Source organism: Pituophis catenifer, unplaced genomic scaffold (genome assembly GCF_029215685.1).
Source record: "Pituophis catenifer annectens isolate HBS135680 unplaced genomic scaffold, rPitCat1.0.hap2 SCAF_15, whole genome shotgun sequence".
In the NCBI taxonomy this organism is placed as follows: domain Eukaryota; kingdom Metazoa; phylum Chordata; class Lepidosauria; order Squamata; family Colubridae; genus Pituophis; species Pituophis catenifer.
Window position 1 is genome coordinate 7,628,159 of NW_027256895.1, and position 6,029 is coordinate 7,634,187.

Consider the following 6,029-nt stretch of genomic DNA (forward strand, 5'->3'; position numbering starts at 1 on the left):
AATCCAATACTTCATCTAAGGATTATATTTGAGAATGCAATTAATGAGAAAAGTCTGTCATTTTCTATTTGAAGATCTACCTGAGCGCAAATTTGTATCTTGTATACTTCCAGGATTTGAACAGATATTCTGGCAGAAGAGAACAGAGGATAGAAACTTGAAGCAATGAGTCTGACAAAGCACTAATTACCCCTTGTGCCAATCTCCCAGTGGTGCAAGACTTGCTTTCTAGCCAAACAGATACCTGGATTGTTGTTGAATTTAAATACCCTTCTGTGCAGCCTTATATTTATATTTAAGCCTAGCTAAGAAAATATGCTGATTCCTCTAGGAGATTTTTTGTTTTGTTTTGTTTTGATCAGACAATAAGTGGTTGATGGTTCAGCTATTTTTTTTTTTTTATGAGCAAAGACCAATGAAAATAGCCTGTGGAACACTTGCAATAGAATATGTATTTAATTGTTGAAATTGTAGAAATAAAAAATAATGCTTTTTTCGAGGTTACCACACTTATTTTCTACCATTTTTTTTACAAAATAAAATATGAATAGATCCAGCAGGTATCAGTCATTTATTGTAGGTATTTTTTTCAAGGAGTAAAAATGCAGAACTGAAAAAAAATATATCTTAAGCTCACTAAAAATCTTCAAAAGATTCCTTGTACAGAAGTTTTTGTATGGTATATACAAAAACTTGTCTTCTATTGCAAACACTTTAACATAAGCGAAAGCAGGGGTCCCCAATCGGGCTGCACAAAGAAGCCAAGCCCCATCCGTAGGATGCAGGCAGCATGTGAGACCATGCTCCTCTGGTCTGCAGACAAAACCTTCCCTCCCCCCCCCACCAGGTATTTTCATGTTTGTGATCTCTCCCTCTATCAGATTTGATTTTCTTGAAAAATGCTGGACTTGTAATTGCAAGCCAAATCAAGTTACTCTTTATTATGGTGATTAGTCAGCATACATTTTGAAGAAAGGATGAGATGGAAGGGAGAATACAAAGAACATAAAATAATAGAGTTGCAAAGGAACTTGGAGGTCTTCTAATTGAACCTCTCCCACTCAAGCAGGAGATCCTAAACCATTTCAAACCAATTCCGGTAGTTGTCCAGGCTCCTTTTCAAAACTTCCAGTGATGAAGCACCCCCAACTTCTGAAGGCCAGCTATTCCATTAGTTGATTGCTCTCACCATTAGGAAATTTCTCCTTAGTTCTAGGTTGCTTCTCTCCTTGATTAGTTTTCATCCATTGTTTTTTGTCTTGTGTTGTCTTCTGGTGCTTTTGAGAATAGATTGAACCCCGTATTCTTTGTGGCAGCCCCTCAAATATTGGAACATTGTTAACATGTCATCCCAATCCTTCTTTTTACTAGACTAAAGGTAAAGGTTCCCCTCGCACATATGTGCTAATCATTCCCAACTCTAGGGGGCGGTTCTCATCTCCGTTTCAAAGCCAAAGAGCCAGCGCTGTCTGAAGACATCTCCGTGGTCTTGTGACCAACATGACTAAACACCAAAGGTGCACAGAATGCTGTTACTTTCCCACCAAAGGTGGTCCCTATATTTCTACTTGCATTTTTTTACATGCTTTCAAACTGCTAGGTTGACAGAAGCTGGGACTAGTAATGGGAGCTCACCCCATTATGCAGCGCTAGGGATTTGAAGCACTGAACTGCCAACCTTTTGATTGACAAGCTCAGTGTCTTAGCCATTGATCCACCGCGTCCCCTTTACTAGGCTAGGCATACCTAATTCCTGCAACTGTTCCTTATATGTGTTAGCCAATCATCTTTCTTGCTTTTCTCTGCACTCTTTCTAGAGTCACAACATCTTTTTTATAGTGTGGTGACCAGAACTGGATACCATATTCCCAGTGTGATTTTACTAAGGCTGATACTAGAACTTCATGTGATCTTGATTCTATCCCTCTATTAATGCAGCCTAGGATTGTATTTTTGTTTGTTTTTTCATTTTTTATTTCATTTCAATAAACTTCCCATATTATTAATACCTGATAACAGTTTACAATGCAAATTGATTTATGGGTAGGGAGTGAATATTTTGGACCCAGTATGAAAGCATTTTTTTAAAAATACAGTTAAATATACAGGGTTCACAAACTCAGTATATATTACAATTCAAAGTACCCTAACAAATCCAAACTAATATCCTATAACACTGTATTAAATAGATATTCATGAAATGGTAATTAGCTTTTCACTATATTTGTATAGTGATTTAGGAACTAAAAGTATGAAAACCATGAAAATGTCTCTGCAAACACTGGACATCACTTGAATCAATAACTGAAATACCCTAATAGCGACTAAGAAAACTAGATCAAAGTCAAGTTCAACAAGAATGTTGAAAGTGAGAATGGATTAGGTTAAAGATTAGGTTAAATGATGGAAACTCAGCAACATGAACACTTACTTTGGAATGGGCTTAAATATGAATGAATCTTAAATACCCTACATAAATCTTTCCTTGACAGAAATAAAAGCTTGTATGTTCCTTTAGGTTTTATATATACTTCCTGTAGACAGCGAATGGATTTTCTATTCTTTTTTTCAGTAATTTTACCTAGAAAGAAACATCACATGATCTTTTTGTGAGATGTTACCTGTGGTTGAGGTCAGATCGCAAAACAATGATGTAGCATTTGAGCCAGAATATGCATCCCAGTAATGCAGTACTGGAGGACAAAATGGAGAAGACCTCCACAGCTACCATGGCTTTTCCTTTTGTGCTCAGATAGGCTGGAAAGAAGGAGATCCAAACACTGCAAAAGGCCAACATGCTGAAGGTGATGAACTTGGCTTCATTAAAGCTGTCAGGTAATTTACTGACAGAGAATGTATGAAATTTTGATGCAAGAAATATTTTAAAGTGCTTTAGAGAATGGAAGGTAATTTATTTTTTAAAAAATCTGTGTTGTTTCTTTAATGGATGACTAATCCCTGTTGGATCTGTTCATTTTAAGATATGAACTAAAATATTCTACTTTATTGATAATTACTACAGAGTTCCACTTTTATACAGTATTCCATGATTTACAACCAATATATACTGCAAAAATATAAGTACTGACTTTTTTCAAAGTATTATATTTAATCTGAGATTTTCAAGAAATGATTCCACTGTATATATGTTTTGTGAGAAGATAATGTCAAACTTTTCTAAAAATTATCTTTCCCTCAGAAAGTGTTCATATAGAACTTCTTGATCTGAAATTTTGTACATTTCAGTGAAATGTTTAAAGTGTTTAAAGTGAAAAACTTTAAAATAATGTAAAGAGGGTAATTTCTTCTTTCATAACTGGATACAATTGAAAGAAAGAGAAGGCATAGAATATTAAAAATACTACACTTATGCACAAATAACTTTGAGTCATATAAAGGATTTTTGAAAATCTGTGTAAGATTAGACAGAGAAAAAAATTCTTACACTGGTATTTCATAAGATTTTTAAGAAAGATTTTCACTAAATTTAATTTCATAAAGGTGGTAACTGAAGTGAGATGCCATGCCAACAATACTGTAGTCTCCAGGTTGGTATCACTCATGTGGAATAAGGCAAGCATCACTTGCTGGGCATCCCAGAGCAACTACTTCGTGTACCAAAAACATCACAAGAAACATCTTCATGCTTTTTGTCATTGTGAAAATGGATTGCCTCCCATTCTACTGATTTGGAAGTACTTATAATTCAATACTTCATTGAAAGATTGATCCAAGGTTTATATCTGAGAATGCACCTAATGAGAAAATCTATCTTAAAATGAACAGATCCAACAGGGAGTAGTCATCCATTGTAGGAATGTTTAGGAGAAACAACCCAGATTTTTTAAAAATAAATTACCTTCCATTCTCTAAAACACTTTAAAATATTTCTTGCATCAAAATTTCATACATTCTCTGACAAAGACTTTAACATATTCTAAAGAATATTACCGTACTTTTCGGAGTATAAGACACACCTTAGTTTTTGGAGAGGAAAAAAAGAAAAAAGCTGATTGGTGGGTGGATCAGCCTCCCGGAATATCTCCAATCAGCTGTTCCCAGAGGTGAATTTTAGAAAAAAGGTTTGTTGGTTGTGAGCTCTGTGCCTTGCTTTTGTTTCTGCCCCTGAAACTTCTGAAACTCCATTTCCGAAAAAACTTTTTTTTCTGCCTATGAAAGCCTCCGAAACAGAGCTTCAGAAAAGCTCTGTTTGGAGGGTTTTTTTTTTCTGAAGCTTCTTTCAGAGGCTTTTATTCTGAAGGACTATCTGTACTCTGTTCAATCTACTTTCTTTGGTATTGGTATATAGATTAACCTCTGCTAGTTATTGTGTCATTCTCCAGATTTGTTAGCATAGTTTGGTTAGAACCTTTACTGATTCTTCTTTTGTTGCTTGCCATATTATTTTAGACAAAAGCCTTTCAGAGGCTTTTTTCTGAAGCTTCTTTCAGAGGCTTCTTTCAGCTTCTGAAATCTCCGTGTGCGAGGCTGGGCAGGGCTACATTCAGAGTATAAAACGCACCCAGATTATCACCCTCTTTTTGGGGGATAAAAGGTGTGTTTTATACTCCAAAAAATATGGAATTTCTTCTCCCATAACTAGAAACATTTAAAAGACAGAGATGTTGTAGATTAGAAACAAAGCCTAAATTTACTGTGTGCTGAAACACTGTTTATTCATATAAGCAATTTTGGGGGAATTGGCAAAGATTATAAAAAGGAGAAAAAAAAACCTTTTACAATGGGATGCTATATGGTTTTATACAAGTATGTTCCTTAAGTTTCAATTTATAAAATTGATAAACTATGTGGGACACTATGCCACTAATTAATAAATCAGAACTCTACATGGGGACCTACATAGAGCTGCTGGAGTATCTGGAAAATACAATTGATTCAAAATGCAGTCACCACCATGGTTTTGTTCAGACCCAGGTATACCCATGTGTCACCTTTCCTTCAGGAGTTGCATTAGCTGACAATTTGCTTCTGGGTAAATTCTACTAAATTTATGTAGCGCTTTATGAATTGAAAGTAGAGAAACCATTAACATGTCTCTACAGACATTGGACATCGATTGCGTCAATATCTCAAACATCCTAACAGGAATTAAGAAAGTAATAAGAGTGTTGAAAGGGAGAAAAGATTAGGTTAAAGAATCTTGCAAAATGTTGAAAACAGAGCAACATGAAGACTTCTCTTGGAATGTACAATCATAATAAATCTTAATAATCAAAAATATCCAACATACATTGTTGTTTAACAAAAGTAAAAAGAAAAAGTTTTATATACTGTATATACTGTCCATATTGTGGACAGCAAACAGTCTTTCTATTTCTTTTTCAGCAATTTCTTCTAGGCATAAATATCACATATGGTATTAATTCTTCTTTATGAGTTTCCCCCTGTGGTTGAGGTCAGGCTGCAAAACAATGATGTAGCACTTTGGGAAAAATATGCATCCCAGTAATACAGCGCTGGAGGCCAAGATGGAGAAGACCTCCACAGCTACCATGGCTTTGCCTTTTGTGCTCAGATAGGCTGGAAAGAAGGAGATCCACACACTGCAAAAGGCCAACATGCTGAAGGTGATGAACTTGGCTTCATTAAAGCTGTCAGGTAATTTACGGGCAAGAAAAGCCACAATAAAGCTGGCGATGGCCAAGATACCCATGTAGCCCAAGACACAGTAGAAGAAGAAAGCTGACCCCTCATTGCATTGTAAAATCATTTCTTGGAGCTCTGAGTGCATGTCCAACTCAGGGAATGGAGGTGATGTTGACAACCAAAGGATACAAATACATACTTGGAAGAGAGAGCAGGAAAGGACAGTAGAAAGAGCCAATCTTTTCCCAACCCATCTCCTCATCTGAGATCCTGGTTTAGTGGCCATGAAAGCAACAACCACAGTGATCGTTTTGGCCAGTACACTAGAAATGGCCACTGAGAAGGTGATACCAAATATTGATTGTCGGAGAAGGCAAGTCACTTTGCCAGGTTGGCTGAGGAAGAAGAAAGAGGAGAGAAAA